The sequence below is a fragment of the Cynocephalus volans genome, chromosome 15 (assembly GCF_027409185.1).
Source record: "Cynocephalus volans isolate mCynVol1 chromosome 15, mCynVol1.pri, whole genome shotgun sequence".
Classification (NCBI taxonomy): Eukaryota; Metazoa; Chordata; class Mammalia; order Dermoptera; family Cynocephalidae; genus Cynocephalus; species Cynocephalus volans.
In genome coordinates, this window is record NC_084474.1 from 39,081,361 (window position 1) to 39,093,996 (window position 12,636).

The window sequence follows — 12,636 nt, forward strand, 5'->3', positions numbered from 1 at the left end:
TTTGATGTAGTACCATTTGTGTATTTCTACTCAAGTTGCCTGTGCCTTTGTTCTCTTTACTCAAAAAAGCTCCCAAAACTCCCATTTCATACAGTATTTCCCCTATGTTTTCCTCTAGCAGTTTCGTAGTTTTGGGTCTTAAATTTAGGTAGGTCTTTAATTCATTTTGAGTTGATTTTTCTGTATGGTGAAAGATAGGAGTCTAACTTCAATTTTTCTGCACATAGATATCCAGTTTTCCCATCACCATCTATTGAAGAGGCTGTCCCTTCCCCACTGTATATTCTTGGTACCTTTGTCAAAAATCAGTTGGCTGTTAAGTGCATGGGTTTCCTTCTGGACTCTCTATTCTGTTCCATTGGTCTATTGGTCTATTTTTATGCCAGTACCATGCTGTTTTGGTTACTACAGCTGTATAGTATATTTCGAAGTCAGGAAGTGTGATGCCTCTAACTTTGTTCGTTTTGTTCATTCTTTTTGCTTTAGCTATCAAGAGTCTTTTGTGGTTCCATACAAATTTTAAGATATTTTTTTCTATTTCTGTGAAAATTGTCATTGGTGATTTGATAGGGATAGTATTGAATGTGTAAAATCTTTTGGGTAATGTGGACATTTTGATGATGTTCATTCTTCCATCCAAAGAACATGTGATATCTTTCCATTTATTTGTGCCCTCTTAATTTTTTTCACCAATGTTTTATAGTTTTCCTTGTAGAAGTCTTTCAGTTCCTTGGTTAAATATATTCCTAGGTATTTCATTTATTTTTGGTAGCTATTGTGAACTGGATTATATTCTTGATATCTACTTCAACTATTTCATTGATTTTTGTGTGTTGATTTTGTATCCTGGCTCTATACTAAATTCATTTATTCTAGCAATTTTTTGGTGTAGTCTTTAGGGTTTTCTATGTATATGATCATGCCATTTGCGAAAAGGGATAGTTTGATTTCCTTCTTTCCAATTTTGATGCCCTTTATTGCTTTCTCTTACTGTATTGCACTGGTTAGAATTTCCAGTACTATGTTGAATAAGAGTGGAGAAAGTGGGCATCCTTGTCTTATTCCACATCTTAGAGGAAACACCTCCAATTTTTGTCCATTCAGTATGATATTAGCTATGGGTTTGTCTTATATAGTCTTTATCATGTTGAGTTACATTATACCTAATTGGTTGAGTGTTTTTATCATGAGAGGGTATTGATTGGATTTTATCAAATGCTTTTTCTGCTTCTACTGAAATGATTATGTTTGTTTGTTTCCTTCATTGTGTTGGTGTGATGCATCGCATTTACTGATTTGCATATGTTGGATCATCCTTGCATCCTTGGGATGAATCCCACTTACTCCTGGTGAATGATCTTTCTACTGTGTTGTTGGATTCTGTTTGCTAGTTTTTTATTGAGGACTGTCACATCTGTGCTCACCAGAGATATTGGTCTCTAGTATTCTTTTTTTGTTGTGTTTTTTTCTGGTTTTGGTATGAGATTAAGTTGGCCTCAGAGAATGAATTTGGAAATATCCCCTTCTCTTCAAGTTTTGGAAGAGTTTGAGAAGCATTGGTATTAGTTCTTTAAATGTTTGAAAGAAGGTGTCAGTGAAGCCATCTGGTCCTGGAGTTTTCTCTGTTGGGAGACTTTTTTTACTGCTTCAATCTTATTACTTGTTATTGGTCTGTTTAGGTTTTTTAGTTCTTTATGATTACATTTTGGTAAGTTGTCTGTGTCCAGGAATTTATCTATTTGTTCTAGATTTTCCAGTTTTTTCACATATAGTTGTTCATAGTAGTCTCATGATTCCTTCTATTTCTGTGGTATCAGTTGTAATGTCTCCTTTTTCATTTCTGATTTTATTTATTGAAGTTTTATATCTTTCTTCATTAGTCTAGCTAAAGGTTTATTATTTTGTTTATCTTCTTGAAAAATCAACTCTTTGTTTCATTGATCTTTTTTTAAAAAAAATCTCTAATTCATTTATTTCTGCTCTGATCTTTGTTATTTCTCTCCTACTGATTTTGGATTTGGTATGTTCTTGTTTTTCTAGCTCCTTGAGGTGTAATGTTAGGTCTTTTATTTGAAGACTTTCTTCTTTTTTCATGTAGGCATTTATTGCTGTAAACTTTCCTTTTAGAACTGCTTTTACTGTATCCCATAGATTCTGGTATGTTGTGTTTTCATTTTCATTTGTTTCCAGGAATTTTTTAATTTCCTTTTGATTTCTTCTTTAACTCATTCAACATTTAGGCACATGTTGTTTAATTTCCATGTATTTGTATGGTTTCTAGTGTCCCTTTTGTTATTGATTTCTGTTTTATATAGTTGTGGTTGGACAAGATAGTTGATATGATTTTAATTTTTAAAAAATTTGTTAAGACTTGTTTTATCAAATAACATGTGCTCTATTCTAGACAATGTTCCATGTGCTGCTGAGAAGAATGTGTACTCTGCACCTGTTGGATGAAATGTTCTATATATGCCCATTACATACAATTGGCTTAGAGGAGAGATTAATTCTGATGTTTCCTGGTTAATTTTCTGTCTGGATGATCTGTCCTTTGCTGAAAATGGGGTGTTAAAGTTCCCAAAAATTATTGTGTTGGAATATATTTCTCCCATTAGATCTAATAGTAATTACTTTATGTAACTGGGTCGTCCAGAGTTAGGTGTGTCTTTATTTAGAATTATTACATCCTCTTGTTGAATTGATCCCTTTATCATTATATAATAACCTTCCTTATCTTTTTTTTTTTTTTTTTTTTTTACTTTCTTTGGCTTGAAATCTAATTTATCTGATATAAGTATAACTACTCCTGCTCTTTTTGGTTTCCATTTCATGAAATATCTTTTTCCATCCCTTTACAGCACGTGTCTTTAAAGTGAGCTTCTTGTAAGTAGTATGTTGTTGGTTCTTGTATTACAATACATTCAGCCACTCTGTGTCTTTTCATTGAGGCATTTGTTTACATTTAGAGTTATTGTTGATATATAGGGACTTGTTACTGCAATTTTGTTCCTTGTTTCCTAGTTGTTCTATTGATCCCTTTTTTCCCCTTTTTTCCAATCTGACTGTCTTCCTTTGTGATTGAGTGGTTTTCTCTAGCAGTGTATTTTGATTTCTTGCTATTTATTTTTAGTATGTCTCATAAGCTTTTGCGTTATGAGGTTTATAAAAAACATGTTATAGCAGATTCTTTTAGACTAATAACTTTGATATATAAGAAAAAAGAAAAAAAAAAAGCTGACTCTATGCTTAGGCATTGTTCCCCATTAGTTTTTGACAATTTGTTGTTTCAAAGTACATCTTTTAATTTTGCCGATCTCTTATATGACTGTTGTATATGTTAGTGTCTTGTTGGGTTTGTCCCTTAGTCCTCATGCTAAAGATATAAGCAGTTTATTCATTACCTCTATGACACTGGAGTATTCTGAGGTTGTCTGTGAACTTACTTTAGTAATGGATTATGCACCTTCAGATGTTTTCTTGCTGCTCCTTAGCATCATCTCCTTTTAGACTGAAGAACTAAGCATTTCTAGTAATGCAGGTCTAGTGTTGATGAATTCCCTTAGCTTTCCTTTGTCTGGGAAATATTGTACTTCTCTTTAATATTTGAATATTAGTTTTGCTGGATAGAGAATTCTAGGCTGACAGTTTTTTGCCTTCAGCACTCTGAATATACCATGGCATTTTTTTCTGTTTTGTAGGGATTTTACTGAGAAATCAGCTGGGAGATGTATTGGGGCTCCTTTAAACACTGTGTTTCATTTCTTTTGCTGCTTTCAGTATTTTTCTTTGTCTTTTGACAATTTGATTATGATGTGCCTTGGTGTCTTCCTCTTTGGATTGAATCTGATTGGTAACCTCTGAGTTTCCTGTTCCTAGATGCTATCATCTTTCTCCATACTCAGACAATTTTCAGTCATTATTTCCTTAAATATGCTTTCTACATTGCTTCCTTTACCATCTCCTTTGGGTATGCCATTTATGCAGAGGTTATTTCTCTAGAGGGAGTCCCCTATTTACTATATTTCTGTTTCATTTTTTCTCATTATTTTTTTTCGTTTTGCTCCTCTGATTTGATAATTTTATATATTTTATCATTGAGCTCACTGATTCTTTTCTGTTGTCTGATGTTGCAGCTTCCTATTGAGTTTTTCAATTCGGAAAATGAATTCTTTATTTCTATAATTTCTATTTTATTTTAGTTGATTCAATTCTTTTGCCAAGTTTCTCATTCTGCTACTGGGTTGTTTTCCAGGTAACATTTAATTTTTTATCTGTATTTTTTTTGTGTGACTCCCTGAACACTCTTAAGAGGATTATTCCAAATTCTCTGTCAGATATTTCATAAATCTGCTGTTCCTCTGGGTCCATTGCTGGTAAGTCGTTTGTTTCCTTTGTTGGTGTCACATTTCTCTGTTCTTTGTTGATCTTTATGTTTTTACACTGATGTTTGGGCATTTGAGGAGACTGCTACTTCTATGTTTTATAGGTCTTTCTTGGTGGTTTTAGACATTTACTGGTTAATATCAGAGCTCTGTTTCTGGTCTGTGTTTTTGGTTAATTCCCAAATTGTGGTAACTTCCTTTTGGGACCAGCACTTGAGTTCTGTGGTTGTGCTAAATTGCTGCTTTGCTGCTGATTCTCTGGCAAAGGGTTTTGTGCAGACCAGAGATTGATTGTTGGCTTTTAAATCACTTCTGGGTCTTGTGAGGTTAGATACACATGGGCTGTGTGGAAATATTGGCCTTAGACGGCCTCTTTCCAGAAACATTTGCCCCCTGCATTTCTATTACCCTGACCAGCCTCCAGTGATTGGGCATGTTGTAATCATAAGGCAGATCAGCTGCCCACATTATATTCTAATGTTCTTGTGGTAGGCCAGCCTCCACTCACACTCCAAATGCTTACTGTGGGGTCAGCCATGATGACTCAATGTATTCTGGGTGGCTCCTTTCTTCCACTGACTGCAGCACTCACTAAGTGGGCCCATGGGAACCCTCTCAATGGTCTTGCTGGCCTGGGAGTTGATATGGTGCACTCTGAGGCCCTCTTCTCCCCCGTAGACTTCAAAAACCTTCACACAAAAGGTCTCAGCTGTGGCTTCTGCTGGTTCCTCCTCCATGTGGTAGAGCTTAATCCTGCCTCTCACAGGGCTAGCCCTGAAGTGGCCGGGCTTTAAACAAGTTGGACTGGTTTCCTCTTCTCACAGTGGATTCTCCATCCTTCCTGAACTTCATGGGTCTCTTCTCCTCTTCTCCTGAGCTCTAGAAGTCCCAGGTTGGCAGTCTTTGTTTTTAGTAGTTGTAAGTTGGTCAATTGTGGGGTAGACTGATGCTGGGGACCATCTATTCCACCATTTTAATGGTGTCCGTGAATGATTTTATATTCGTTTCTTTGTGAGGGATTTGGTTTAAAAGTTTGTGGACATCAAGATTTTCTATGTATTCTGGTCCAAATTTAGTTTGACTCCTGATCTATTTGGGTGAATATCATGTAAAAAAAAAAAAAGTCTTTGATAAATGAATGTATTGCTGTAAAATGGTGATTAGCAAGTTTAAGCTCATATTTTCTTACCATTTTGACTTTTCTAATAACTTATAGGTAAAATTAGTGAAATTTTCAACAAAATGACATTTTTTAAAATTTTGGAATAAATGACTGCAAATTTAAAAGTCATATGTGCTTGATTCTTTTTTTTAAAAAAAATACACTAATGATGTGTATGATTTTTGTACTACCTGAAAACACTGCAAGGGATAAGTGATGTACAATCTTGCAACCATATTTTCTCTCATAGCTTATATGTAGGTTTGTTTTTACATTTTAAGAGAGTACAAATAATTTTATATTTAAGCAGACATTCTATGTTACCTACTTTTGAATTCTAAACACTTCCCACAGGACAGGCAATGTGCCAGTCCCTTGTGTTGACTCACCAAATTCTGAGTGGCTCCTTTTTTCAGTTGTCTGTGGCCCCTAACTCCTATGTGAGTCCACAGGAACTGTTAGTGGTCTTGCTGGCCTGGGATGCACCAAGCTCCTCCTCTCCCCTGCAGCCTCCAAGCACCTTCATAGGAAGCATACAGCTGTGACTTTTGCTAGCTCTTGCTCCATGTGTTCACCAGGGACAGGCTTGAAATGGGAAGGGCTCAAAATGGTTGGAGTGGTCCTTTCTTTCTCTCATCATGATTTCTGCTTTCATAAACTCCCTAAGTCTCTGTTTCTCTTCCCCTGATCTCTAGTAGCCCCAGCTTGGCAGTTTGTTGCTTTTTAATAATTGTAGGCTGGTTGATTGTGGGAGAGGGTGATGCTGGGTACCATCTGTTTCACCATCTTGATTGGAAACTTTGCAGAACCTTTACCAAGCATTTCTATAAGAAATTAAAGCAGATACAAATACATGGAGAAATATCCTGTGTTCATAGACTAAAATACTTAATATTATTAAAATGTCCATACTGCCCAAAGTGATCTACAGATTCAATGCAATCCAATAAAATCCCAGTGGCATTAAAAAAAAAAATAGAAAAAAAAACAATTCCAAAATTCAAATAGATTCACACAGAACCATAAATAGCCAAAACAGTTCTGAGAAAGAAAAGCAAAGCTAGAGGCATCACACTTCCTTATTTCAAACCGTACTATAAAGATATACTAATTAAAGCAGCATGTTATAAAGACAGACATATACATCAATGGAGGAGAATAGGGATTTCCAAAATAAATGCAGGCATATATGGTCAACTTTGACAAGAGTACCAAGAGCATACAATAAGGAAGGATAATCACTTCTACAAATGGTATTAGGAAAACTCTGTATCCACATGCAAAAGAATGAATCACTAAAATTATTTTTAACATAAATAGCAGAGTGGGTTCTATGCTTCCCCACCTATTCTATAGGCAATATATTGTTAAGCTGTGCTGACTGTGCTGAAATAGGCAACACATCATTCAACTGTCCTCTCACCATTTCCACTGCCATTGTTTTAATTTAGGCCAAACGAAATTCTTGCCAATGATTTTACAATGGTATTTTTCTAGTTTCCTTGCTCTTATGTGTTCTTTCTCACAAGCTCTTCCTTGTCTTTTCCATCTTTCCTGGAAATTACATGTAGTGTAAGTTTTCTTGCAAAGATAGTCACCAAATCAAAGTTTTTCAAAGGTGCTCCTTTCTCTCATTATGTACAGGATAAAAATCATTAACTTTTTTGATTGACGTAGAAGGATATTGATGACTTACCTTCTAACTTTCTCTCGCCTCTCACAACTCCTATTTCTTAGCTTAATCAATATTTCAGTTAAACTGAAATACCTGAGGTCCACACAATTATCTGCAATTACATATTCCTATGATTGTTTTCAAACAGTTTGCTCCATCTTAAAATCACCTTCCCCAATCCACCATCTTTTATCATGGTAAATCCTATTTGTATTTCAAGCCACTGCCCATAGGCTATATACTTTCGAATTCTTCCCTTCCCCCTTATAGAAACTTAGGTTTCTACTACTTTGCAACTCATATAGTAATTAATTAATTTATATACTTAACTTTATAACTTTAATTTTATAGATGAATATGGGAGTACAGGTATCCCTTCAAAATGATGATTTTCATTCCTTTTGGTTATATACTTCATAGTGAGATTGCTGGATCATATGGCAGTTCTATCTGTAGTTGTTTGAGAAACTTCCATACTCTTTTCCATAATGGCTGCACTGATTTACAGTCCCACCAACAGTCTACAAGTATTCACCTCTGTTGGGAAAATAGAATAATTTAATCAGGCTCCCCTCACCTTAAGTCAGGTTGGGGGTGGTGCACCATTCTTTGTAAGCAAGTTGTGTGTGGGTGGAGTTAGTGCAAATTGCGTGGCACCGCAACTTAGCTAGCTGGTGTCTGCCTTGGGCGTCTGCTCCAAGTGGATATGCTTTTGAACCTATGGCTTCCAAAGACCTATTTGCTGTTTACCTAGCTCATAGACTTGCGTGTGAGGGGTCTGGTGACCCAGCCTGGTGCTTGAGGGGTCTAGGGACCCAGCCTGGTGTGTGAAGGGTTTGTGACTCAGTCTGGAATGGGCTTGAGGGGTCTGTGAGCTCCACACCTATTCCTAGGTCAACAATTGGCCCAGTCGGTGCAGGATAACCAGCAGATAAAAGAGCACGACAACTCTTTTGGACGTAGTCATATAGCTTTATAATTGGCATCACCAACAGGATTATGGGGAGGGAAAAATAGCTTTACACCCTATCTCTGTATTTTCACCAGCCTTTGTTATTATTATCTGCCTTTTTGACAATAGCCAGTCTAGCTGGGGTGACATGATATCTAGTGTGGTTTTGATTTGCATTTCCCAAATGATTAGCTATTTGAGCATTTTTTTCATCTACTTGTTGGCCATTTTGATAGTTTCCTTTGAAAGATGTGTGTTCATCTCCTTTGCCCATTTATTAACTGAATTATTTGTTTTTTTTTCACTGTTAACTTGTTTGAGTTCCTTGCATATTCTAAACATTAATCACCTGTTGTATGTATAGTTTGCAAATATTTTCTTTCATTCTGTGGGCTGTCCTTTCACTCTTGGATTGTTTATTTTGCTTTTCAGAACCTTCTTAATTTTATATAATCCCATTTGTTTATTTTTTCCTTTGTTCATCGCAGCGTTATTTACAATAGCCAAGATATGGAACCAACCTAAATGTCCATCAACAGATGGCTATATGAGGAAAGTGTAGTATATATGCACAATTGAATGCTACTCAGTCATAAAAAAATAAATAATGAAATTCTGCCATTCACAGCAACATGGACCAGCTTGGAGAAAATTATATTAAGTGAAATAAGCCAGGAGCCAAAAGAGAAATACCCCATGTCCTCAGTCATAAGTGGGAGCTAAGAATGAAAGACAGAAAAACAGAAGGAAAGACAGAAAGAAAGAAAGAAAGAAAGAAAAAGAAATAAAGAGAGAGAAAGAAAGAAGTTAAGAAAGAAAGAAAGGATCATGATAATACATTGAACTTTCAGAAGGAAAGAGCAAATCTATGGACACTACAGTTGGGAAAAGGAGATGGGGAAGGGGTTTAGAGAGAAATTGGGTAATGGACAGAAAGAATGATTACTATTTATAATGATGAGCATGCTAATAATACTGACTTGATCATCACATATTATACACAAATACTGATAGTAAACCCTGTACCCCATATATGTGTATATTCAATTATGCTTCCAGTATAAAAAAAAGCTCAAAAAAATTTTATGGATGAGAATAATTGATTCATTTTTCTTATCTTCCACATAACAAATATTTCTGAAAATATCATTTGTCTAGGTGTTGATGTACATTTCATTTTTGAATCTTCAAAACCTAGACAAATGATATCTTCAAAAATATTTGTTATATGGAAGGTAAAAAAATGATTATCATATGTTTATGCTTTACCAGTACCTTGTAAATTATTTGTCACCTTTTAAAATTAAGACCTACGTAAAATTTGAAATGACTGTAAATGTCCTTAATTTGACCCACATTTATATCTCATCTGATGTCTTTCTAGTAAATTCTTTTTACTATTTTTTATGGAAAGAACAATTATATATTTTACTTTTTTTAACTTCTAAACATAAGCTTAAGAAGCAGCAAAGCAAATTCTAGTTTGTCATGATTCAGTGAATATTTAAATGTAAAAAATACTAAGAAAAATGTTTAATTAGGAAAATGTAAATAGTCTTCATGTACCAAAAATAATTAGCACAGCATGATGCTACTCAGTTGTTGATTAAAAGTATATATTAATATATTTGTAATAATTATATTGCTAGTATATTTTAATGTGCAACCTAAACAGAAGATATTTTGGGGTTTTTACAAGGCTCTTTTATGTGGCAAAGGCTAAAATTTATCATTCAAAGATGCTTAGTTAGTGAAAATCAATGTGAGAGTGTCAAAACAGAACAAATTTACAGTTTCATTGAATAAATTCTTTGTAAATATCTCAAATATAAACATATATGGCTAAATATGATATCTTAACAGTAGCTGCTCTCAAACTGTCACAAAAATACCTAAAAATAAAATGGGGAAACCATAAAATTATTTAAAAGGTTATAATGGATAAGTTTTCTTAGAATTCAAAAGTAGGTCACATAAAATGTCTACTTAACTATAAAATTATCTGTACTCTCTTAAAATGTAAAAAAAAAACCCTACATATAAACTATGAAAGAATATATGGTTGCAAGATTGTACATCACTTGTTCTCTGATCTTGATTTGAAAACTACTACTAGCTAAAGATATTGATATATTCATCTTTTTCATGTGGACCCTGCTTTGGATATTGCTTAAATATTTTTTCCCAACATCTTTCTATGTCCACTCAGAAGCAGAAAGAAAGATGAGTTGTGGCAGAGGTTTGGGGGGGAGTGGTACTGAGAGTTTCCACTATACAAATTTGAAGATACAATAGGAATAGAGAAAATTTTGGATTCATGATTAAAACCTAGGAAAATAAATCATAGCAGCAATGTTAGCTGGGTGCCAGAAGAATGGAGAAAAAAAAAAATGAAAAGGGTAAATGTATCCGAAACTTTGAAATAAACTGGTTTCTGTTCACAACAACTTGCAATTATAGACTTGAGAAACTTTTTCACCACTCAACAGAGAAATGGCCCAAGCACAATACACAAAGTTACACATCTGTTCACACACAGAAAAATAACAACCAGCAGAAAATGGTACAAATGAGGTTTACTTTGTTGGAAGATAATTAAATGAAATAATAGTAACAAATAAACAGTATTGCATTTTGTGAAAAAGCCAGTAGGAAGACAAAAGGAGAACTGAAACTAAAGGACTCAAAGACTTTTTAAACTTATACTGATCACGTCTTTTGCCTATTTTTAAATTGACTTTTGTGTTGCTGTTTGTTTCCTATTTTCTTTTGTTATGTTTGTTTTTTAATTGAATTATTTGGTTTTTAATTGTTGTTATTGTTGTAGGAGTTCCTTGTATATTTTGGAAATTAACCCCTTAGATACACATGTATGTTTTGCCAATATTTCATTTCATTTCATAGGATGCTGCCTTTTTAGTCTATTGATTGTCTCCTTTGCTGTGCAGAAGCTTTTGGTCTGATGTAGTCTCAATTATCTGTTTTAGCTTGTGTTGCCTGTGCTTTTGGTGTCATATCCAAGAAGTCATTGCCAAGACAAATGTCAAGAAGCTTTTCTCTTATGTTTTCTAATGTAGTCAAACTCATAGGACCAGAGAACAAAACAGTGGGTCCTAAGACCTGGTGGTGGGGTTGTGGAAATGAAAAGTTATTTATTCAATGCGTAGAAAGTTTCAATCAAGTGAGATGAGTTAAGTTCTACAGATGTGCTGTACGAGATAGGGCCTATACTTAACAATGCTGTATTGTGTACTTCAAAATTTGTTAAGAGGGTAGATCTCATGTTCAGTGTTCTTACCCACCCACCCCTCATCCCCAACACACACATACACACAGAACACAAGGAAACTTTGGGAGGTGTTCAATACGTTTATTACCGTGATTGCAATGATGGTATCACGAGTGTTTGCCTATGTCCAAACTCATCAAATTTTACAAATTTTACACATTAAATATGTGAGATTATTTTCAGATAAATTATGCTTCAATAAAACTGTTTAAAAATCATATTGAAGGAAAAAATCTAGCCCTAAGTATCCAAAGAAAAATGTTATGACCTTGGGTGGTTACTCAGAACCCTAGAAGTCATAACTACTTATAAATAGGAGCAGAATGCTATAAGAAGACAATAAATTTAAACGAAATGCCCAGAGAAAGATAAACAGGTAGAGGTATAGAATAAGTAAGATTCTCAAAAAAAAAAAAAAAAAAAAACACCGTCAAAATATCTAGATTAAAATATACTGAAAGCAGGAAAGAGTAAAATAGGTAATGGAAGAAATCAACCAAATGATTATGAAAGCACACTTGCCCTATAAAGGAGAGAAAAGAGATACAGAAATGAAAGTATTGGGGAAGAAATTGGGGTATATAGAGGCAGAGAACAGAGATAAAAGTTGTGAATCTAAGTTTTCCTTTGAAAATGGATTAGAAGTCACTACACTAAGTAATTATCAGAAAATATGAATGAAAAGGAAAGAAGATCAGTGAGGATGAAACAAAATTCTGAAGTTCAAAAAGAGGAGAGAATCTGAGGATAAGATCGTCCCAAACCTTCTAGAACTCTTAAACATCTAGGGACACTCATCTCATACACAAGCAGTTAAAAAAGTCACTAATGTGATCAATATTCAAATGCAAAACATGTCAGAGATTTCAGATAATACCTCATGAACAAGGGCTAATTCATAGATCTGAAGGAAAGCAATGTTCTGAATAGCATTTTATATCAATGCCATGTAGCTCTAGAGAAATAATAGAGCCAAGAAATTATTTTCTAATAGACACAGAAAGAAAATACATGTAAGAATTGATGGAACAGAATGTGCGATTTCCAGTGATGATTGACAGTGAGCATCAGATAGTGAGCAGAGAAGAGAAAAGGTGATGAAGAGATAGAACCTCTAGCCTGGAGTTTCCTGTGGAAACTGTAGCTCAGTTAAAAGCAGAGAGCCTGTCGGGCCTT